General features: G+C 28.6%; 1 long non-coding RNA gene across 1 annotated transcript in view; it reads right to left on the bottom strand.

Annotated features, from left to right (window-relative positions):
- The window catches only part of LOC136796882 (uncharacterized), a 73,685-nt gene that overhangs the window by 31,222 nt on the left and 15,728 nt on the right, over positions 1 to 26,735 (bottom strand). Inside the window, exons 2-4 of the long non-coding RNA XR_010844667.1 lie at positions 16,891 to 17,130; positions 14,633 to 14,912; positions 13,955 to 14,065 (exon numbers count right to left, since the gene is read on the bottom strand). This is a non-coding gene — a long non-coding RNA (uncharacterized lncRNA). The remainder of the gene's footprint in view (positions 1 to 13,954; positions 14,066 to 14,632; positions 14,913 to 16,890; positions 17,131 to 26,735) is intronic.

Below are 26,735 nucleotides of genomic sequence, written 5' to 3'. Positions count from 1 at the left end.
TATATTTTAGCTTGGTCCTGTTCAAACTTCTTATTACTAATATTTTAAACTATAACATTTCTACAATTGAGATACGTCTTATTAAAAACAATATAATTATAAAAATGAAGAAACCATTTTTGCTAATATTATTTATTTTCGAACTGTTGTTTATCTACAGTTATTGAATAATTTACAATGGCAAAAATTCATCCGAAAACTTCTCGAATAATACTCCTTTACTTATACTCCTCCTCGATAATTATTGAATTGAATTTGAAAATTCGTGGGATTAATGTATTAATAATAAAAAGAGTTTTTAAGTGATGAAAGCTCGAATAAAAAATATATATTGTAAATTCATTCCGAAAACTTTAAAATACTTTCTTACCGTTAAAAATACTATTAAACTATTGAAATTCTATCTGGATATTGAAAGAAATCTGATTCCCTTGTCCAGCAATTAAGCTTTTGCTAATGGTCGTAACTTTATTGAACTTATTAATAGAAGTCTTCTGAGGAGAAACAGAAACAAATAGAACTGGAAGAACAAATCCAGGCTCTAAAGACATGCTGCCGAATGTCAAATTAATTAGTTGAAAGGAGGTGAAAGAGAAAATGTCAACCAAGTGGAACCTTTATGACAGTCAGTCCGATCTGACATATTTTTTTACGTTGTCCTTTTAATGGGCAGATCGCTTTCTTATATTTATATGGATGGCTTGTTCACAGTGGTGCTAAGTACATTTCCACCAGCTTTACAAAATATACATTTAAAAGTCCCCTCTTTTGGAAAATTGAAACTTTTCAATTAATTTTTAAACTGAACAGATTTAGAACTTATATCTAAATCTACTGAAACAAAAAATAAATTGGAAAGTTGTAATTTTTCTAAAAGAGAAGACATTTAATTTTAGTGTTTGTAAAGTTAGCGAAAATGTACTTAGCACCACTGTGAAGTAAGCCATCGATATGAAAGTATTAAATAGTTTTATTGAATTGGAATATTTCATATATTTCATTGATATATATTTTAAAATTATTACATATATATGTGTAATACATATTTGGTATTTTTAGTCATAGGAAAATCCCAATCCTATTGCTTACTGTTAAAAAAGTATCTTTTCTTTTAAATAGATTGTACATGTATAACACATCTAAAGATTAATTTATTTTTTTAATCGGGTCATTACGATATGGTTAGGCCGTACAAATTGGCCCTGATCTTTACGATTTTCGGAATTTTGATACATTCACTGGGTTATAACAGTGGCATATGGAAAGGGGCTTTTGAGAGTATTTTTAATTAAAAGTTAAAATAAATTGCAAAGAATGTTTACCTGAAAATAATTATTGATTAACGATTTTTACCGATCCTCTCCATCTCTCGGTTATACTTTGATGTGCAAAGATGTTTGCATTTCTTAACTTTATTCGAATTTTGAAAATGAAAATACTGCAAATTTATTTTAATAATTTAGATTCATTTGACTGGAAGAGTTTTGCAACTATCTAATGAGGTGAATAATTCTTCCATGATAACTTTTTTTTATTTTATCTTCATTTATTCATCACAATATTGCGGGGCTATCGCCCGATCATTAGGCGCTCAACTTAACATTACCATTTTCTATAATTTTAAATTCTATAAATTGATCCAAACTTCTTATTTAGTCTTTTACACAAAACTTGCAATAATCATTATCGTTAACTTCACTCCAATTAATATTGATAAATAATAGATTATCTCTATGCTAAATATTTCTCCTCTATTCGTTAGTAGAATACATGATTCCTAAAATACTATTTTGCAATATAATTTCATACAGACGGTTTAATAATTAAATTTCTAATTGATTTATATCTATTTAATGTGCATTTAAATTATTTGTACCAGTATTAAAATTAATTGCATGTTCAATATTTTTAGTTATGTTTATAGCCACTGCTATTTTATTATTTTTAGTGTGATTAACTATTTCTAATATTTTTTTTTTAAATCGAAATTATGTTTAACTTTTATGCTGTGTTAGGCCAATGCTGCTTGAAGATGGTTGTTTGAACCACTCATAGATGTCATACGGTATATTCATTGCGGCTGCATTTTATCTGACAGAATTATCGCTCTAGGCCTTAGATGCCAAGACAAAGTTGAGTTATTTACGAGCGTGTTGGTAGATAGAGCATTGACTGGCTAACCAACGAGGTTGTATTCAAATGAGCCGATACAGACAGATGTATACAGAGAGAGATATGGAGGCGGACCTCACTGACAAGGTGTGGTGGGGGTTTCGTGACCACGGCCATCTTGGGACCGGTTTCCTCCCCCCTCCCTTCCACGACGTTGAGCTCCTTACTAATGACACCTCATATAGGAATGTGCTACGATCTTGAGGTTCCGTCACTCTTCTTTGAAGTAGCTGGGGGTCCAATCTTAACGTATTTGAAAATACTACAGCAAAATCACGCAGAGTGGTTTGCTACAAGCAGAATTTGTTATGTTCATTCGAAGTTTCTTAATGTTGAAATAAACAATTATCCTTCTTATCCAATAAACAAATTTTGTCTGCCTGAAGTTAAATTTGTGATCGAGCATTTTAGATCGAACAGTTCACCCCATTTTAATATTTTATAATTATTTTTATTATATGTGATCTTATTTTCTTATAAGTAACTTGAGTTAAAATATATTAAAAAATATGTGAGATTTTTTCATAAATATTTAATAAAAACATTTATGATTTAATATAAGAAATTTCAAAAATGAAAAAAATCTACTTATGAAAGTAACATAAAGTCGTTTACAACTAACTTTCTTTAAAAATACGTTTAATTGTGATAGTTTAATTCGCCACCCTCATCTTTCTCATAAATAAATTTTTAAGCCAGATGCATCTTTAAGTTTTCAAAAAAGATCTTACTCAACAGGGGCATATGGTACTCAAAAGTAAAAAAAAAAAAAAATCTATAGAAGCAACCTCATTGCTTGAATACATATGTTAATTTTAGACTTCCCGGAAAATAATTGAGAACTGTGTTATAATTATCTATAGTTTTTTTTTCTAATTTTCCAAAAATATCGTTTTGATTAAAGGAAAAAAAAAAATCAAGTGAAAAGGGAAATATACAAAGAAATTTATATTTATAAGAAAAATAAGTATAAATATTTTTAAAAAGTGAAGTATTTAAAATTATGTAAAATAAAATTGATTTAGAATTCTCAAAAACATGAAATTTCCTTATAAGTATAAAACTTAAATTTGTAGAAAAAATATGTATAAAATAAAATCACCAATCCTATTTATAACGGACATGTATGAATACTAAAATGGTTCATACTATACAGAACATGTTATATTTTTTAAAAATATAATTCCTAATGCAGTTTTCAAATTTATAACTCTAACTTAAAACTTTAAATAATGATTCATAATCGATTGACTGAACAATTTTTGTATTCGTCGCTTTTTGTCCTTCTTCATAGTTACATAACTTAATGCTCATTTTTAAATGTATTTACGTTATTTAAGTATATATGCGTAATAATATGCTGGGTTTCAATATAAATTTTAAAATTTTCATTTATAATGATATCGCGCCAATTTATCGAAATAGCATTCAATTATATTTTAAGGAACTTTATCAACAAGATTTAAAATTTTAATAAATAAAATAGGGAGCTAATAAGTATATAATTGGTTAAGCAACTACTAAACTATGTTACGAAACAACGCCCAACATTTTTAACACTAAAACTGTAAATCATAGTAAGGAAAAAAAAGTTTCTCTTTGGGTTCTGTCACAATAAATCTTGACTGTTATATATAACGCATAAAGTAAATTGTATATCTTCTGAAAAGAATGTCGTTAATGATCCATTTTATAATAAATTATTGAAATTTATTGCCATCAAACCGTGTGAATGCGAAACCACGATGGGACTGTATGCTTGGCATAAAAATTGTCGACACGCTTGGGAATGACAATTCATACCTGAAGCTGAACGTGTGAGAATATTTCGAAATAGGCCTACACTTCCTTCATATCTGTGTAATCTCATATCTGATATAAACTTCTACTAATATTTTAAGCTCAATCAAACTAGGGTTTATACAGAATATTCTAGAACTTCATAAAATTAGGTAGCTTCTACCAGTATAAACTAATGTAATAATAAATAAACTAATATAAAATTAGGTAGCTTCTACCTCTATAAACTAGGGTTTATACAGAATATTCTAGAACTTCATAAAATTATGTTTATTCATTAAATTGGCATGTTTGTATAAATTTAACAAGACATCCCAAAGTGAGAGCTTTATTCAGAAAATGAAGTTGTTTATACAGTAAAATCACTAGATATTATTTTTTTTTCTTTTGTATTCATATTTAGTTTATTATTTAAACATTAAGAACCAAATCAAATAATTCAATTTTTTGAAAGCACAGTCTCTAAATATGATATCGTTAAAAAAAATTGACTTTTTTGTTTCTATATTAATTTGGTCAATTTAGCCATTAAATTTATAGATATATAAATTTATTAATAGCATGAATTATGATTAGTTAAACATGAAGAACAGATATAACTAAAAATTTTAGTGAAAGATCACTGCAACTGAAATGAATTCATTTAAACTTTTATCAGGCGTTTCCAAACCCTGGTTCTAGGCCATAAACCAAGAAATTCCTGTCAAATTATCCATCTTATACTGACTAAAATCAAAATATTTAATATAACGAACTTCAAACATCAACGTTCCTTGATAATTTAAAGAATACTTAAAAATTATTAAATAAAAATTTATAAAAACAAAAGTTATCAGCCAAAATTTTCTTAAATCTGATTAAAAACTCACAATTCACGTCAGTAGTTTTATGATTGAAGGGATTAAAGTGTGATTTTTTCCTTAATTTTTTTTTTTAATTATAAAAGTCGTCATATCATGAGACGTCATAATAGATCATTATTGTTAAATCTTCCGATCGTGGAATTGTTACGTGTTGAGTGAAACCTTGAAATCATCAAATTTAAAAACAATTCCATTGTGCATTCTAGGAAATCTAGCTGAGAAACAAATGACACTGGTAAAAAAGAAATTCATAACAAAGAGGAAAACTTGTAATTCTGCACGTGCTGTAGTATCAGAGTATCTAATTTGCAAATTATCAGCATTTAACACTCATACATTTAATATTTAATTTTGTTATATAAAAACTGCGTAATGTTGTGTAAAAATTCCAACTCGTTAGGCTCAAATTTAAGCTTATAAACCTACGCGATTCATCTACAACTAGTAAACTCCAATATTTTTTATGTATTTTTTCAAACAATTATTTTCTTTGGAAAATTTCATTAATACTCCCTAAATATAAGTAAAAAGCCCTTGAAATTCAAAACTTGTTTGATTTGTAACAGACATATTTCGAACTTCAACTTCAATTAGTTTAACAAGTAGGCTTATACATTTTTTTTATAAACAATGTTAATTCATTCATTAATTGCTTCAAAATATCAATAATTTGAATTTAATGTCCTTTGCAGGAGAGACCTTCGAAGTTGCTGTGTTGGTACACGCTAGAGAGAAAGAGAGTGGTTATGTAAGTCGTTTTGCCCTTGGCCCGCCTCCAGTACCTAGACCTCATTTCGGCTCTAGCCACATTTTGTCATCAGAGAATATGTTGTACAAGTATTGCAGTCTAACAAATATGCAATTAACAACCTGAGGACATACTATATACAGAGGATTTATACTATATATAATTTCGTTCAATGTAGTTTTGATATGGAGTTCTTTTGTCGTCAAAATAAACTGTTATTTCTTCACTGATATACATACATATACATAAATGATTAATTTATTAAATCATGAGATAATTTTATTAAATGTTCGGAATATAATTAAAAATAAATATAAAAAACAATATCTGGTAAAAAGTAATGTATATTCAATATAAATAAATAATAATAAGATAATTAAATAATAATTTTTGTTATTGTGTATAATATTGTATTATATTTAAATGAACACTATTTCAGCACAAAACAAAGTGTTTAATAATAAATAAACGCTGTTTTTTATTTTAAGTTGTATGATTGAATAGACATTAGCTGCAGCTAAATGTTACTACATAAATTTATTTATACTTTTCATTATTGATTAATTTTTATATTTACTTAATGAACAGAAATTTTATCTCATGTATAGATCAAATCATTACTTAAACTGAGTTGACTCAATCAATTCAGACCGAAAAATAAACTGTACGATTTTTACACTATTTAAAAAATAATTGACACATCATTATAGAAACATCGTTTTTCAGGATACCAAGACTGATTTTTTGATGGTACAATGATTATTTTTTTGGAGTTACGAGGTACGAATTTGATCAATAATAATGTGCACTTAAAAAAGATGTTATATTTAATTTCTAATTTACTTTATAGATTAATATAACTCACCAGATACCGAGAAATATTTGGGGTATTTCATTTCCAAACTAGCCAAGTCTATTTTTAAATTTTACTAAATTATTTTGTATTTAATTAACAGTTTTGATGCTAGATTAACACGAAATAAAAATTAAATATTCCCTAATAAAAAGAGATTTATAATTTTTTTTTTTTGGTTTAGAGAATATTTTTTTATATTCTGATAATCTAGTAACAAAGCTGCTAATTAAAAATACAAATAATAATAATAACAGTGAACCGCTATAACCCATGAAGTCAGGAGTTAAGCACTTTCTAAGGAGTACTTTTTTTAGAACAACGGTTGTACAAGGGAGTGATGTTTTTTCTACCATCAAATTTTTCTTCAATAAGGGTGCCCACTTTATGACTGGATAGACCCCAAAAGGGCTCCAAGACAAAAAAAAAAAAAATGGAAACGGTTGCTTTTGGAATGCAACACCTCATTTAATGTATAATTAATCTAAATGTTTATATGAATATTACAAGAAGGTAATTTTAGCAGAATCTAGTAAAGAGTCATAAATGTTAATTAATAAAAATCAGTGAATGTTCCACCAACATAACTAGACTAACCACTAATAAGACAAGAGTTGAAGTATGATCACTTTGTGGACTTTTATATCAATCATGATTTATGATCACTCATGAAGTAAGATCACTCATGTGATCTTTGTGTCCACACCCGAAATTTATATTTTCTTAAAAATAAAGAACAAAAATAGTATTACTTATTTACCATTTTAAAATATTCTTGTATTTATATAAATTCCAAACCTAATTAAAACTAATCAAAATGGTGATAGATGATTTTTATTAACTATCTATTTTCTAATAAAGAAAATATGATTGCAGCTTCTGAGATTGAAACGTTAAAATATTATAAACTGAATAAAATTTTTGTTTAATATTTATAGACATGAATTATTTTTTTGTATTAAAATATATAGTACTATTGTTTATTGTTATTTTTTGCTCAATGATCTAAGCCTTGAAGGCTCAATTTTTTTCTCTATCACATATTATTAATACAGATGTACCCATAAAAGGTTGCGAGAATCATTTTAAGAGGTAAGTTTTTTATACATCTATGTTATAATAATTAGTTTACCATTATTCAAAAATCCTAATTTAAGCATTTATATAATATTTTTATTATGCAACCATCACTATTGTAAATATAAAATATTTCTTTTATTAAGTATTACAATTTTTTTGTCAATCATATAGTTAGTAAATGTACTCTTTTAATATATTAGTATTTAATTCCTTCTATTACCGTTATATATATGTCAGTGTCTAAATTAGTTAATAATTAATATTTTTTTATTTATTTGTATTATTGTATATAAATATACATATTATTATATTTACTTTAATTTTCTCTAGCAAATACATATTGGGCAACACTCTTAGCTAAAAATTTAGATGTAATTAATATTTAAAAGACATTTTTAAAATATATAAACGTAAATAAATTGGTAAATAATAAACAATATATGTGGAAAACGGTGATTCCATAAATACTTAATCATTATGGAACTAACATTAAAAATTATAGCAGGTTTGTTTATTTAACCGTTTGCATCGATCAATATGAGTTTCATTGGAAATAGGCTTATAACACTGCCTGTAAATATTATTTATTGATGATCAAATGAATCAACTTTTTTATCATAAACATCCTACAAATGAAATAAATCAGGTTAGTCAAATTATTTTGTGGCAAAATAAGGCAATGAAGTATTATTGCTTTACGTTAAGTATAACGAAATAACGTTGTAAAGTAATTTCCTTTGAATGATTCATGGTGCGAAAATTCAAATTTCATATAATTGTTCTTTAAATCTGTGTTATTATATGCAATTATCCTGTTACTAATTAAATAATATTATAGTTTAAATAATAGCTAAATTATATCAAATTAGACACTTATTTATTGATGACAAGGTATTATAGTGTTGTTTCATTACCATATAAATATTCTTCAAACATTATTTATTAAATTTTTTTTATAATGTTTCCATTGATAAAATTTAATAGTTCATTATTAAAACAAACAGCATGCAATTTAAGACGATTACGAGCAATTAGGGATTATAATTACAACGATCAGGGAATTGATAGTGTAATTATTAAAGAGTGTAATAGCAGTGATTTATTGGCAGTTACTGTAACCGGTTACTTTCAGATAAGTTACTTGTTCAGGTCATCAATGATTTGACTGTTTCTCTACTCAGGATTTAATGATTCATGATAGCCTTCCTCTTCTAGTAGACAGTGTGAAAGTACTGTCTTCAAGGACGAGTCCACCTGAGATCCTGACTCCAAAACATGACCACAGGTAGCAGCACACTACAGCCGTACACATACACAAATTAGTGAACATGCATTAAAAAATCTAAATGAATCAAATGGCTAAGAATTCAAATTATTCTTATTAACATAGAAATACTATAATTTATCAACGATCGTAAATTAATAAATATCCCGAAAATTTGATAAAAGCATTTAATAAAGATTAATTAATTCATGAAATAAGGGAAAGAATTAATAAAATTATTAAGTATTAATGTAATTATGAAAATGTTTGAACTAACATTTAAATTTAAATTTGACACAAATAAGATGATTTAAAAAAAAAAAATCCATTTTTGATGTCATTCCCTTTTTATAAGACGGGAAAAAAATTCAGAAGTTAAGGAAAATGAGTAGTTTTCCCAACTATTGGATTTTTTAATTATGTACTTATTTAAAAAATTGCGAATATTATTTATTAAAGATATAAATTATTAAAAATTTGTTAATAACACAAAAGATTTTGAGAACAAATACTGAAAAGCGGAAATGTTAGTAAATAAAAATATTATTTTTTTTTCTTCTGTGAATAGAAAAAATAATCAAATCTATGCTTCTGGGCTGACGATATAGTGAAATCATAAATAGTAATTAGTTGATCTGACGTATAGTATAAAGCTGAATATTTTATCTAAACGTGCTACATCCAGAAACTATAATTCTGATTTGAAAAATTATTGTTGAGTTAGACAGGCTGGTTTTTGTGAAGGGTTTTATGCAATAAATAAGAAAAATTTGTATTTCGAATAATCTGAAGGTTATACATCACTGTCATTATACTACTCATTTGTCAGATAATTAAATTCTCTTCCAGGTTAAAGAAATATTATATAAATCGGACTAATTTAATTATTGGACTCAGAGATAATGATTATTATAAAAATATTTTAAGCATATACCCAAGGAAACCCGTTTACATTCATTTATATTTTTATACCAATCTATACTTTTTATACTATTATATCGTTGTTTCAGTTCAGCATTCTAACATAAATAAAATGGTTATTTTAAGATATGCATATAATCTTAGCAATAAGGATAAAGCCTATTCAGTTCAAAACTGTAATATATCGAAATATTTTTTTACTTAGATTTTATGACATATGGTTTACTATGATTCAGTTTTTTACTGTAGAAGACGCAATGTAAGCATTGCATACTTCTTCACCTCTTATAGTTTACATTTGTCAAGGTTTCGTTTCTTACTATGGTATATTCATCTTAGACTTTCCAGGATTGGTGTAAAATATATATTGGGCTCTAGAAAAGTTTGTTTCAACTAATAAAATGAGGAATATGATAACAATATTGTTATTAATTGATAAAAAATCGTATAACTGAAACGTTTGGAAGGAAACTGTATAATAATTATATATTTATAATAGTATACAAATGTGAATAAAAGAAGGGTTTGAAGAAGAACTTTTAGCCATTTTGGATTTAAGTGAAAATAAATTAATCAATTTTGTAACTTTGTATAACATATTCCATATATTTCCATATTCTATATATTTGGACTTAGATTGTAAGTGCAAAAAGGTGGAAGCAATTTAATGGAAGTCTTTCATAATTCTAGTTCAAGCACACCTAAAGATAATTAAGGTACACAAAACCTGTGCCCACTCTCCCCTCTGATTTTACCAGTATTAGAGTATTAGATATTGGAGTGGATAATAGGATTATATTAGATCTTCAAACAAATAAAAAATATAAACAATTAAAAGTCATACAGTTATAAATTAGAGAATAAAAGTCGGTATGAAATAAACAATGTATTGTCGAATTTTTTATTTAAAAAATTTTAAATTTCAAAAATTATCAAAACATTATATTTAAGCATAAATCATAACCTCACTAGACATAATTAGCGCGTCCCAAATGGAACTGTTTAATATTTATTTCAGACAATTTAAAAAGTAATTTTGTAACGCATACCTATAATTTCCTAAAATTAAAAAACAAATGACATGACAAGATAAGCGTTACAATTTGTCCCGTGAAAGAGGCCATTGGTGTCGACCATTAACACTGGATGCTTACCGTCAGTGTTATCAATCACCCGAGATCCTGCCTCTCTCGAATTAATTTATAAAACAAACTGAGAGCATGAACCACCAATAATCTCATAATTGAACTAAAAATATATCATTAGAGAGTGAAATTATAAGGCTTTTCTAATCGCTCAATCTGCGAGGGAGTAATTAATCTCCCTTTTTGGAGCAACCCCATCACTTAGCGTCATTTTTAATAATTTCCTATACCTACTTCATACCGTGCTCTCATATTTTCCCTACGGTATTAATCATACATAAATTACGGGGCTTGAAAAATACTTAGAGCTCTTTCTAATTCCGTATTATTATGATATGCAATGTGCATTTACTGCAGTTTCAGTACAATATTGCTACTAAATGTTTTCAATTTCACTTATTTAAAGTTTAGTTACATTGTCATAATGATGATTTTTTTTTTTTTTAATATGTGAATAAACTTAAAAAAGCTGAACAAGCGAAGATTTTATTAAGGTGATAATTTGTATCCTTTCTAAATACTCCACTAACGCCTGTTGAACAGATTCGATACTTAGGACTCCATCTTGACAAGAGACTTACTTGGAATCCACACACAAGACTGAAACGACAAGAAACTGCTCGTAGATTTCGATTGCTACAACACTTTCTTGACAAACGCTCTAAACTTCCCATTCATTACAAAAAAATAGTATACACTACGATAATGACTTTTTTTTTTTTTTTATATCCCCCTCCCTTGCCATTTCTGGCATACGGGGTGCGGAAGCAGTGGGGTAGTGCGCTGGGGTTTGCGCATTCCACTACTCCCTAGGATCACCAATTTTTTCCTTTTTTATTCTTTTATTAATTATTCAATTAATTTTTATTTATTTTTTTTTATTTTTATTTATTTTTTATTTTTTACTGTGGTGCAGCCCAGCGCTACGTCTGATGGAGCTGCACCTTGTTCACTGCATCCCTCTGGGTGCCTCCTGCAGTTACCAGGTTGGTCCAGCCCTCCTGGTCTCATCTTCCTCATCTTCTGGTGGGTCACCGATGTTGGGCGGTCAAGTCCTTCCCTTCGTGTAATGAGTTGGGCCCACCACCTCCTTCCACCCGTAAATGAACTCCTTGAAGAAGGGATAATTCTCTTCTAGGATAATCAGACTAATTTAGACTTATGGAATTGAGCTCTGGGGCTCCACCAAACCATCAAATTCTTCCTGCATCCAATCCATACAATCCAAAATCCTACGTAAAATCCTTGATGCTCCTTATTACGTTACAAATAAACTCATTCACAAAGACCTTAACATCCCATTCGTTGCAGATTATGCCCAAAACAGATATGCGTCTTTTCATTCCAAACTCCTTAACCATCCTAACCCATTAATTCTTAATCTTTCATCCTTAACGATCCCTGATAATCCTCCGAGGCGTCTGAAAAGAAGGGACCTTCTAATTTAAATTAATGTTTGAAGTACCATCAATGGGTGGTTCCTTTCCAAGATTTTCAAGTGTATATGAAACATACAACATATATACTTATTGTATTATTTTGTACAGTTGTAAATTACATTAAATAAATTTAAAAAAATAAACAAAGGTGATAATTTTGTTTTTAATTACTGTTCTACTGCTCTGATAGTTTTGTTTGTTTTATTTATACGTTGCTATCTATTGATGATTTCTATGAGTTTAGTGCTACATTGCCATCATCAAAAGTTAAAATATCTTTCATTTAATTCTTATACTAAATCTACAGCAGTGGTTTTCATAAACTGTAAAATTAACTATCTTATCCATTTAAAAATAAATAGATTATAATCCTAAACTAATAAGTCATTTTTACACATATCAAAACCTATACATCTTTGTAAGGAACTAATGTTTCATGAACAATCATTGTGCAAGGAGGTGACTTGTTCATGACCACACTCCTCCAAATGTTATCCCAATTAAGGGTCCTCATTTTATACAGGCTGTCTGGGCTCCGGAGGGCTACCGAACCCACGGGGTTGACTCTTGGCTATAATAAGAGAATAAATATCTTTCACAGCTGGATTTGAACCCTGGTCCTTGAAATTAGTTGCACAGCGCCTTATTGACTGATCTAACCAGTTCCAGTCTGGTTTGAAAAAAAAACAACACAAAAAGCCTGTAAAAATATATTTTTAAAACAATCTGTAGCCCAACAAAAACAGGTCCTAAGTGATGAAGAAGAACTACAAGTATAAATGGCAGTGGAAGCATAAATGGGTATAAATTTAGCATTTTTTAAAAATTTACGTAGAATCTAACTCTGAGGTATACCCTGACAGTTATTTTCTCGTATAATATTATCAAAAACTACTTCAAAATTTACGAGAGCCACGATTACTTAGAAACAGAGGGAAGAGTTAGATTCTGGCAGTCATATTCGTCTTATTGTATTTCTAAAGGTAATAATACTATATAATATAAATACAAATAATAATAAAGGTCATAAATTTAGAACCATTTAAATTTTTTTTCTTTTCTTTTGAAAATTTTCAGTACATATTGAAATATCTGAAACGAAACTAAAGAAACTTTTCAAATGAAACTTTAATACAACAATAGTTCATGATCCTTAAAATTTTAAGATTAATATTTAACTGATGAGATGAAGTTAACAGACACAACTCTAAAAGTCTAACGCACCCCAATTATTATTTATTATTAATTTAATGTTTTATTATTTATTCGTTTAAAAATTAATCCGTCATTAAGCAGTATTTTAATTAATTTTTAATAGTTTTTATTACAATCAGTTTTTTTTTTATTCTAGTTGTTTCTTATTGAAGAGATCTAATACAATTTGCCACAATTAAGGGCAATATATCTTGTATTTATTCATACAATATAGAAAAAAAATAAAGAAAAACAAACAAGAAAAATATGAATGATAACAGTACTAATTGTAGAAATATAAAATAATAATAAAATAAAAAAATACTATTATGATATGTAAATATAAAAACATGAATCGATATAAAAAATATGGCAATACAAACCTGATAAAATAATTTTTTTTTAAATTATGTTCAAAATAAAAAAATAATAGAATAAATACTTATTCGCACCTATACACAATATTTACACTTACCCTTGGGAGCTCCGAACCAAATTTTGCCTATCTGGGGTGAAAGGCAAAGCAGGGCTCCAAGAAATCTCTGTGCTTCTCTCTCTGTCGTTATAATAAAATAGCGGAAAATGCCTAAAATAATTATAGATGAAAATTAAAAATACACAAAATTTGCTAGAATCATCTCGGTATAGTCTTTACACAAAAGAACTTATGCTAAAATTTTGACCGTCAGAAAAAAACAACCAAAGATTATTAGCTGACAGAATATAATTGATTGTAGAATGATAGATATGATAGATACACACGAGAAGTGGTCAAGAAAGGTACAAACAGCAGAAAAATTATTTTTAAGTAATTAAGTTGTTTTTTGTGTTGTATTTATTCATATTATTGTCGTAAGTATTTATTCATACAATTTATGAAGAAAAATAAGAACAAAAAGGAAAAGAGTAAAATATATAAATGATAACAATAGTACTCACAGAATTATTGGAAAAAAAAATTAATTAAAGAAATATTTTTTTCTGCTATTCTGTATACTTTTTTTAGTACTACCCGGTACATATTGTTAAAAAAAGTCTTTGGATATGTAATAGGGAATCTGATTAAAATTTTAACATAAATACACTGAATTAATATTATAATGTCTTTATATATGAAGAAAAAATACATAAATAGATTGACTTGAGTAAATACCTGACCATCCAACTGCTTGGAAGATAGGATCCGCTGGACACCAATGAATTATGCATCCTCAGGCAGATGCTAGCTACAGCTTTCGCTACTGTCCTTGGCCAGTGATTCAATATTTAAATAAGAGCAGAAACTTTCGGACAAGTTGACAGCAATTTGGCTCCTTCCTTCCCTTATAAATATTAATATCTCTCCTGAGATACATGTACCATTATACAGTCTGCATAATCTCTGCTCTCTTCCCAGGCTCTCTTGTTCAATGGAGGGAGGGTGTCTTGAAGAACTGAAAATTTACCGCCTTTTGAATGTATGTTATTATTTTTAATTATGTAACAATTAAACTCTTAATTCAATTTCCGTTATTATTTGATCTATGATGATAATTATAATTAATACTAATTAGATAATTCAATCTAATTTGTGGATATAATAATACCAACGGGTTAAACGAGCTGTTATGATTAGAGCTTTGGCTTTTTTAAATTGATTTCGATTTATGGGTCAGAATAATTACTTTTTAATTGGCTCATTCAGCCAAAGTGTATATTTTTTGGCAAAATTATTTTCTCAACTACCTAAAATAGTGTAAATATGGTCAAAATGTTTTTCGAGGTCAGATTCACAAATTTTGTTCAGGTAGGGAAGAAAAAAATATGCCTCTAAATTTAATTTAAATTTCTAAGGTTTTACAGTTTAGGCCAATAATAAATACATGAATCCTACTATTTTTATTGTAAACCGAACCCCGCCAACGATGTCAAGGTAAAGACTGCTAAGAAAATTAGAAATTTGTTTAGTGGCAAGTACATTAAAACCCGAATATTTTAGTTTTTAATTGTGAAAAAAAAAGAAATATCTGTACCACTACAACCTATGAACTGACCCTTCATAGGACTTAGTACTTCGTGAGCAAGTAGTGTGATCTTGAATAAATTTTGAAACAGAAAAAAAAAATAAAATGCACTAATATCATTAAAACAGAAATATATAGTATTACTGCTAGAAATTACAAACTTTATTAAAATGGTAATTTGGGAGATATAATATACAATTTTTCAAAAAATTAAGATTTTCTTTTTCTTTCGGGGAGGAAGGGGTTCTCTACGCACCCCTCCTTTTTTTTGGATCCGCCAATGGATCGATCATTATCAATAATTAATTATTCTGTTACATCAGCCGTGGATTGATTTTCTCCAATAATGTTGATTAAACTATCAATGTACAATTAATATCAGCAAAGTCGAGTCCTCGTTGAAATAATCTGATAGGACTTAAATGACGATTTTTTAAAAAATATTCTTCCTAAATGGCCATTAATTGTATTTATTTGAAATAACTAACTTGATTATAATTAATTTTTTTCTCTGTTTTATTAGTAGTAAAAACGGATAAATATAAACTATGAAAGAATATGATAATTAACTTAATGAGATAAGAGGAAAGATATTTTATAAGGTTCTCAAATAGATTTCTAGAAATAAGAGTTGTAATATAGATGTAATATATACCGATGGATGTCAAAAAATTAGAAAATATTTGAAAGATATAGAAAATTAGAAAATATGATACTTAGCTTAAAAAGTCGAAATCCTGATAATAATTTACGGCAATGAATCCGAATGAACTCCGTTTTGGAAGAATTTGGCACTTTTTTGTAAATCACAATAATTGATGAAAATATGTAAAACTTTTCGTTAGAAATTAATACAAATTTTTCCCCATTTTTGTTCGTAACGTGGTTAATTTCCGAAGTTAATCAAATTTCTCAATTGACTGACAAAAACTTACTTTTTGTGAAAAGTAACATTCAAAATGTCAATAACAAAAATTATTCTAACATTTTGCTAATAAAAGTGGTTTTTTTTATACATTTCTATGCAAACACCGAATTATTATATTATGAACATCTTCTTTTTTCTTTTTTTTTTTTTTAATTTTCTGTATTGGTTTTACTTCAACCGTGTTGCCTCTCGATAAGGACATAGAACTAATTATAATAAAGAAGAAAATGTTAGCCAGAGAAACAGAAATTAAGTTTTGGAGGATTAAAGAATGGGTGATTATCAATTTACTCTACATTGCGATAGCTTTCTTATTGGATGTAACAAAACTTCAAGTATCTGATTTCAAATATAAATTTCATGAAAATGGAAATTCCTGAAAATACTGTAATGAAAACTTCTCATACTTGTTTTTTAATTCATAATATTTCCAAAAAATAAAGGCGTGCCTAATTGACCATTCTGAATTCTACAATTTACCTTTTAGTAATCCTGCCTCGTGTCTTAAATATCCTTATTCAATTTTTGGACAGGATGGAGGTTGACCAACCGGTGAGGAAAGGAGGTCAATGGTGGACCATCTTGCGTGGAATGTGCCTGACGTTTTCCTCACCACTAGTAGTCCCTGGCCACTCACACGGTCTCGCTAGTACACCTCTTAAATATTCATATTTTCGGTTCAGCTTTGCCGTCAACCATCTCTCCCTAAGGCAATAGAACCTAAAAAAAAATAGAGATTTTTTTAAAAAGTAATAAAACAAAAGATAAAAAAAGAAAATAGGTTGAAAAAAGAAAGAAAGAAATTCTTCTTTTAAGGTTATTTAAACATTGTACATACTCCATGCGAAACCGCACACTATGTGCATGTAAAGTGAAGTTAACACGGACACGTGTTAATCCTATTATATTAAGAATATTAAAAAAAAAAAAAGAGACAAAAAAATCCCCCCAAAAAATCAAATGCTCTTATAACAAAAAATGCCCTATAAACTCACTATTCGTTAAAAAATAATACTTAACTATAAACTAGAAGAAAAATAAATAACTAAAAATATAAAACTTGACGTGTACATAACTAAAAACATTGAATGTAATAAATAAACTTGGTGAATACATATAAACAATAAGCTCCCATAATAACAGATTGAGTTTCTAATAATTAATGATGTATGATAAATCGAATACAGATACACGTTTAACCAAAAAAAAATCAACATTTATCTAGAATAAATGAAGTGATACAATTAAACTGAAGGTTGGTGAAAAAACACCTAATTAATTAAAACAAGAACTACAAGTACATAAATAATAAAAAATAAAATAAAATAAATACAGTGAGTAGGTAGGATTAAATATTGTCTTAGAATAAACATAATGAATATAACATAAATTGAGTTAAACATACTATTGTCTAACTTCATAATGTAGAGGGATGAGTATATTGCCATCTTGAGTTTTCACACTTGCACCATTGAACGTACTACTTCTTATGATTTACATTAGAGTTAGTTCGATATCCTTCGAGATCGATTTTAGACTGTGGAAGTGGCCATGTATTTCCGTTTGATAAATATGTACTTCGTAAGGAAGTAATGTTACTAGACGAAGGGTTATGCTGGGAGATGAAAGGAGGAATTCATACCTAAATCTGTCTCGTCAAAAAATTTATTGAAAAGTTGTGATATTCCTAAAAGAGAGAAACATTTATTGTATTTTTCGTGATGCTATTGGAAATGTACTTAGCACCGTTATGAAGTGAGCCATCGATGTATAGGTAATAGTAGGAAAACTTCTCCAGTAGTGAGAGAGTATTTTAGAAAGAAAAAAATAGTTTTAATAATTCAGGGACGAGGAGTAAGGATGTCCAAGACTATGAAAGAAAAACAAAACAAGACAAAATATAAAGGGATCTGTTTAAAGCAGTAGATTAACATCTTTCAAGATTAGATGTTGATAAGATGCCTACCACAACCTTCAACTTGCTTAAGCAGCTACATCACTTAAAACTCTCAGAAATTAAGTTAAATTATTTAAACTTATACAGTGTTAAAATCTTAGTATTATACTAGTGTATAAAGTTAAAAACATTTCTAATAGTTAAAAAAGAAATATATAATTGAATGTAATTATTTAAAATAATGTAATAACTAATTCCGAACCTTCAATTATTAAAATAAGATTGTCCTCAATGATGGTCGGATGGGCCGAAACGTTGGACATGTCTTTTAATAAAATGGGTTCCTTAAAACAAGTTTTTTTTTAAATTTCCGTACTGAGATGAGGTAGGTTGGATTATTTTGAATTAAAATTGATTAGGCTTTGTTAATTAATTGATTTACTTATAACAATTTATTTCTTATCAATAAATTATTTAGTATTTTTTAATCATGGGTTAGATTTTATGTATAAATAATAAATACATTATTTTATACTATTGAAGTTACTTTTTTAACACTGATATCTTTTATTTTTGGCAGTATTACATATTCCTAAGCACTTGCTCCAGGTTAGGGCGCGGCCATTCTGAATAAGTCTCCTCAAGAAATAAGTCTTCCGGTGAAAAATGAAATATCGGCTAGTTGGCAAGCCACAAGTGGAATGAAAGCCCGCCAAGCAAATTAAAAATTATTAAAACCATTAAACCATGGACCACATCATACTGTTCCAATCGCAGGAAAGAGGTAGCTATAGTCAGATTAAGAATAGGTCATACGAATTTAACTCATGCATACCTGATCAATAAGCAACCAACGCCAATAAGTCAATACTGCGATAGTACGCTCACAGTCAGTCACATATTTGAAGAATGCCAATTCCATCCCATGAACTCAAGTAGATTAGGAGTGGGACCGAGTGTATCGGATGCCTTACATGATGACCAGAAAAACATGGAACTGGTTTTAATTTTCTTAAAAAGCAATAACCTTTTCAATAACGTTTAAAACCGAAAGTTTGTTAAACGTACTAAATAATTCTAAAATAAGTAATTATTTAAATTTATTTAGTAATTATTTAAAGTGTTTTAAATCTTGAAATTAATTATAAAATGTGAAACATGAGCGTTGATGACCTCTGGGTTTTATGCCCTAAAGCCCCAATGAACAACTACATATTCCTTGTTATATTGTACAAATTATTTAAACTGATATTTCACTGTTGTGAAAAACCTGGCCTTTCAACATAAAGTAAGATCTCGGAGATCATTATTTACAAACTATTTCTCGTTCTTTATTGAATTTAGTTATATAAAATGGTTGGTAGGAATTCATTCAAAACCATTTTTAATTGATCTCAATTATTTTTAATAAGTCAACTAGTTTAATTCACTATATAACCACATAAGAGTTTCAGTATTCTATAAAATTAATTCAGAATAAATTAATGTAAAAATTAGCGTGTTTCTATTACATTGAGTAGTCATAAAAGATGGTTGTGGGGATTCACCTCCTTGGCATTTTAATACAAGTTCCATCTCTTCCGTTGTTCCTAAAACCATGTCCATCCCCAGCTAAGATTGTATTGTGGCTTTTAGTGAACGCTGTCAAATTATCTTGTCACTCAATGTATCCTAACATTAAAAAAAAAATAATTGATTTCTTTCTTATAACTGAATCGTTTCTTCCTTAAGTCGGCTTAATTAAAGAAGAAATGTAAAATTGTATGTATATATATTTTTCACTAAAGTCAATACTAGATTTTATTCAAATTCTGGTTTTTAAAGTTAGCCGTAATGTCGAAAAGCTTGATATTTCCATACTCCTTAAACAGGATCAGAAGATTAAAGTGACTAATAAATCTGTCTTCTAGTCTCTAATTTATCCATTGAAGACTGCACCATTGCCAAATAGCGCCTATTTCTGTTAAAAGCAATTCGTCCATGCGTATAGATTTGTCGGAGAATACTTACAATATAAGCGCGAAAATACAGAGGCCTGTGTCAGTGGGAAGCCACTCTTCAGGACTGGTCTATGTCCCAGTAATTGGTCAATGCAAAGAATACTCTGTTTCAGGTGATATTTGTTTTGGGGATGAAATTCTAAAGTTTGTAGATTGCATTGATGCAAACATTGTAGAAGAGTCGTTACCCATAAAGAAAGTTTGACAAGCCTCTAAGTCGGTTGACGATTGGAGTCCTAGAAAATAGATATTCACCATTTCAAATCAAATAAATTGGCCAATGGATTCATGTATGACAGAAATTTTCTCACTGTTTCGGAATGGATAAATTAAATATGAACTACGCTTCACTCCGTAGAGTTTCGGGAACCGGTGGTCAGGTGAACGGGTGAACGGAGATGTAAGACGGACCTCTCTGCCACAAATGTGGGCGGCACAATAATATAAAGAAAATAACTGCTTTAGAAAAAAATTATACATCTTTTGCCAAGAGGTGTATTGCGTAGATATAGAGTGATTGTAGATTTTAGACGTTCAAGCCTTTCGTGCAACTAAAAAGGAAGCATTAATCGTTGATTCCTCTATAACGTATATCAGAAACGAGTGATCAGGATCAGACTGTCAAGATGCAGGCTGAGAAAGAGAACGTTTATACAAAATATATTCCTTAGATAGAGAAAAGATATACAGAGGAATTTGGCGAGAGACGTCTACGGTGAAAGGGTTTTGGTTTGGAAGCAGTGGAACCATCTAATGACAAGTCGGGGGTATTATTGGCCACATGATCTAATCTGGTCAAACCTTATATTCTACTTTTGTAATATCAAATAAATATTGTTTTAATCTAATAATATGTAATTAATGCTTACAAATGAGTAGAGGTTTACTATTAGGGGTTTTAGTGTTCCAAAAAATCTAAAGTATAATGTTATAATAAATATGATTATTACTCCCACTTTTTACCTATTTAATGCCTAAAAACAACTTCGAACTCTATCTCTATACGTTTCTCGTCGCGTCTCTTTGCATTGTAAATATTATTTTATTATTATTACTTTTGTACAATTATAATTGTATTCTAAGATTCATGATGATATTATGAAGGTATGCCAAACAGTTTCATTGTGATGAAATTTTCTCTTTCATAATAAACTAACGTACAATAAAAACTATTTTAGGCATATTAGTCTTTTTGGCCAACATTACTTGAAACGTCTTTTGAAGTAAAAAATAGTATTGAAACAAGTATTGTCAATTAAGTTTAATATAATATAAAACATCGCAAAATTTAGCATTTTTGTTAATTTTGTGAAATAAATAGTTTAATAAACCTATATTTAATATAAGTAAGTAAAATACAAACATTTTTAAACGATCGATAAAGCCTCGTTTATCAATTAAGCCAACATGATTTATCGTTTTATGATCGCATGCCCAACAAGCAATGAGACGAGCAAAACAATGATTAATGGGTACACTGTAATTGTCGCCCAATAAATATGGACACAATTGGAGGTTACTGTTCCCATTTTCCAGAACAATTATAATATAGATTCTTCATATTATTAATAAGCATGTATAAATCATTTTTTTTTTTTAATTTTTAAACTATCCTTAAAAACTATAAAAACTAACTACTTCATTATATAATTCAATAATTATAAATATTTGTAAGATCTTATATACAATGTAAAAAATAAAATATTAAAGTAATATATATTTTATTGAATACTAATATATAATGGACAGAAATATATAGAACCACTCTGTTTTTCCTTTATAATTGCCTTAGAAAGGATAATAAATGCTCAAAAACATTTCTTTTTTTAATTAATTGATATGTTTTGGAGTATCAAAAAAATTATTTTCGAAAACCTCGATCCCAAGCTTTTTTAAGTCTCAAGGAATTTTCATTCACATCACATGCCTTTGTGTGGAAATGAAGAGAAGATATCAAAATACCAGCGAAAGATATCAAAGTCCGAAAAAAGATCTTTCAGAACAGAATTATAGGCAGTAAAAATAAAAAGAGAAAAAAGAAACTTTGACAGTTTTGTTCGGAATATGGACTTGGTGAAAGTTGTACAATGGATGGGGTAAGCAGCCTGGAAAATTTAAACAAGACGGTCCTAATGGTGAACTCCAGGGGCGTGGCAGCGGAGTAGGAGGCAATCTGCGGTTTCCATCCATTGTTAGGTTAGGTAATATTCCCTTAGTTTAGCCATCATTACTATAAACCAAAACGTGAACATGAGCTTCGAGGGTGTAGTTAACTCCCCTCTTTTTGGCTTCACATTCCTCTTTAAGGAAAGTTGGGTATCCCAACAAATACAAGTACAATTATAAAAAAAAAAAAAATTATTTTTGTGACGTATCATATTTATTTTTTCTATATTCCCTCAGTTTAAATATTTTAATGAAAGAATTATATCAATTTTAAAATTTCTGCAGTTCGTTATATACTTGTCATATTTCGCCAGTTTTCCGTTTTATGATTATTTGTTTTTGTTTTTTTATCATAACAATCTTGATTTGTAATCTACGATATTAATTTTATTTAAATTTTTTTAATCTATTTTCACTATAAAATATTTACAAATAATATTTTTGTTGATGGATTTAGTTATATGCTAGTACCATGATGATGATTAAAACACCATTAAATAGATGTAGAAATTGCCTAAAATCGCTAGTTAAAAGTAATTCATCTTTATGGTTTATTTTACAATTTGAACATGATGTATCAGGAATCAACTTTGAATAAGAAGGAGACATATATATGAGGAGAAGATAATGTGCACAAATAAGCAAAAATGTATTATTGCCGACGTCTTGGCCAGAATTTCAAGCCTTCATCGGGGCTAAGAACAAAAAAGAAGATAACAAGCATAATATATAAGAGAAATTACAAAATGATTAGAAAATATGAAAACTACTAACATTATAGATAGAAAATCGTATTAAATGACATGTACAGTCTAATAATTATAACAAGATAAAGGCTGTATTATCTTTATAGTTTTGTGTATTTTTTCTTATTGTATCTGCTGTTAATTATTTTATTTTACTGAAACCATGTAAAATTGTGTTTGTTTTAAGTATGTTAACTTTTTTTTAAACGCTATTATTGTTTCAAATTTCGTAATATTTGTCTTAATTAATCTTTATTAAATGATATCTAAATTAAGCAAGAGGAAAGAACAAATAATAACCTACGTATGAAAATCTAGTTAGCAAATATGTGTACAAAAAGAAAATTATTTAAAATAAAGTGATGAAAAATGTAGTAAATAAAACATGTATGCAAGTAAAATAACTGGTCTAAAGAAATAAAATATAAAGTTTAATGTTTTGAGTTAATTTAACATATCTCATTTAAAATGATTTTTTTTTAAAACACAGATATCCAGTCACTTTTTTCTCTTTAACTTTAAAATTATAATATATATCACTCAGGTAAAGAATTAATGATTTAATTATATGTCTGCATAGTTTATATGGTTTTAATATTGAATACTTAATGATTGAGCTAATAATAAGATATAACCAGTTATTAGAGGGAGTGAAGTTGTGGATATTATAGTAATTAAGTAATACAGTAGCCGAGCCTGATAAGGCACTGTAATAATGATTGGCCCCCATAAGACAAATCCCTTGAGGCTAGCGGAGATCATCAGTCACACTTAAATCCCGCAGTACCAGAATCTGAACATCTTTGATCTTCTTTAAACTAATATTAATTTACTATCGTTTTAAAAGTCTGAAAGATCCATTATCTTCGTAAAACCTTTAATAATTATTATAATATAATATAATAAATCATATTTTTATTTATTTCAGATAGTAAATCTGATGTTAAAACGAATTTATATAGTACAGTTTTTATCCGACGTTATATCCGACGTAATCATAAAAAAGTAAATTATCTAAAACCTAAAATAGTTTTTTTAGGCTTTATGTGATTTTCGCTTTTGATTTCTTATATGAATCATTATCATCCGATTTTCCTTAACCGGCCGAGGATATTAAAAGGCTGCAGTGAGATAAAGCCTCAATTAAACTATGCTCGTATTACGATAACGGATTCTTACGGTTAATCCACCATCATAATTAAAAGTGTTAATTTTTTTTTTAATTTATAAGTAAAAAATTGTTTTCAGTTTTCGACAGTTTACGCCTTTAGTACGAGCCTGATCAAAACGGTAATAGACATGAATTCGTCTTAAAATTTAATTAATTTATCTGAATTCATAAAAAAAAAAATAGTATTCCATCGGAAATTCCTGAAAATGTTCGGAAATCAACTGATAAATACCACTGGTATTACCAGAAAAACATATTGATGCATAGCTACATTATAATACATCTAAGCTACATTAGTTTCATTTTTTTATTACAAAAATATATTGAATTCTGTCTAAAAGTTTAGTTGATCTTAAAAATTTGGCCGATTATATATTGCTATGTTTTTGGCGAACCACGATGTGTACAATAAATGTGCAATGTGCTGGTCCGCTGGTCCTGTGGAACTCCGGCTACTGCTGCGAATTATGAGGAGAGTGATGGGCCCTGCCATTCCATAAGTATCTGTCTCTTAAAATAGACTGAAGTATTACATGATATGTGCTGGGAAGAAATCTTTTCAGTATATAAAGGAGTCCTGCATGCCACTCGCTATCAAATGATCACTACAAATCAAGAAATGTACCTCTTACATAAAGTTTATATTCCAGGGCATAAGCTAGGTAGTCTATGAATCTATGAAGTAGGTGGTAGAATATTGATAGCAAAAGCCAAATTGGTGAAAAGGTAGAATAGTCTCTATCTATCTATGAAAAGTAATATCACCATAAACTTTTAAAAATTGTGTTAGGTTTTACTTCTTTGTCGGATCAAAACAGTGTCGGATAGGAATTTGTCTTAAAATCAGATAGACCATCAGAATGCATGTATGCATTGTGTATTCATGCATCGTCCTGTATATGGTGGGTGTCCCAGTGTGCATGTTCACTTCCCAAGTATATATATATATCTTCTTTAGTGGAGGTCCAAGGCCTCTTGCGATGTACTATGGGAATACATTGCCCGTTTCTTCACGAGGTCTTCATAGGGTTGGTTCGTCACTCCCGCGCCTATTTTTGTGAGTGTCACCCATTAGCTAACGGTCCTCACAAATGCCCGGGGTGGAGGCTGTGAGTGAGCATTGTGTAATTATATGCTTGAAAGAATCCCGGGGTAGGACCGGGCTCGAACTCACAACCTTAGGGTTGGTAAACAGGCGCGTTACCATTTAACGTTTTGTATTTTTTTAGTTATGAAATTTGAAAAGATCTGGAAGGGTATTTCCTAACCTTTGCCTTATGTTTTTTTATAATACAGACTTTTAAAACATTAATTCGTTTAATTAAACTTGATTAATATCTATAAAAATACCAGTGAGGTACCATAAAATTCCAACTTTATATAATTATTAACCAACTGCTGATTTCATTTATTTTTAACGATTATATTTTTACTTAAAAAATTTTAAGTACATAAAATGAGATGTTAAATTTCATTTTTCATCATAACTACTTTTTTCTACAATTTTTATATGATTGCGTCACATCTTTCTTTTTTAGCTTCTCAGTTTGGTTTGATGTTTTATTCCAATTTAGGTATAGACCTACTGTTGTTATAAGGGTAATTTTTGATTAATTTTCCTTAAACAACTGAACTCATTTATCTCAAATTTTAATTTTTAGTTTAGTAGTATCGTTACACCTATCTGGATCTGTGGACATGAACTGTAGGGAGCAGCTAAACCTTCGAACATAAAACGCATTCAGTCCTATCAGTTCAAAGTCCTTCGAACAATAGTCCTTATTATGGTACAAACAAAACCCTTTATCATGACTTTAACACCCCTGTAATGACCCTTTGTTCCCAACATCATCCCATTAACTTCTTAAACTTCCATATAAACCTTACTCATCATCCTACTCCTCTAGTGTAATTACTATACTCCCGAAGTTTGAAACATGACTCTGAGATCTATTGTAAACAGACTATTGGAGTTCTGGCAATGGCCAGCTTATACACTCAAGTCCTGAGCGTCTATGTCTCAAACGTTCTTACTCAGCGTCCAATGCCGCTCGATTCCAGACGCTTCATTCCAGGAATTCTACCATACCATCCACCTTTGGGGGCTTGATTCGGAGTTCTCTGCGCAGAATGTAAACACTCTGTACAGGTGTAATTGTGTTCAAGAGTTTATTTACTTTATATTTATTATTTACTCCTTAATTAAGTCCGTTATCCACCTATGTTTATTCAAGATGTGCATATATAATATAATTTTATCTATTTTAGTTAATACTTTATTATTTTATTGTATTTATTTATTACTATTATTTGTTTACTTTTTATTTTAGTTAACATGATAGTGA

This window comes from Halyomorpha halys, unplaced genomic scaffold, assembly GCF_000696795.3.
Source record: "Halyomorpha halys isolate HHAL.00 unplaced genomic scaffold, Hhal_1.1 Scaffold649.1, whole genome shotgun sequence".
In the NCBI taxonomy this organism is placed as follows: domain Eukaryota; kingdom Metazoa; phylum Arthropoda; class Insecta; order Hemiptera; family Pentatomidae; genus Halyomorpha; species Halyomorpha halys.
The sequence above is the reverse complement of the archived record's forward strand: the minus strand, read 5'-3'. Positions and strand labels throughout refer to the sequence as shown.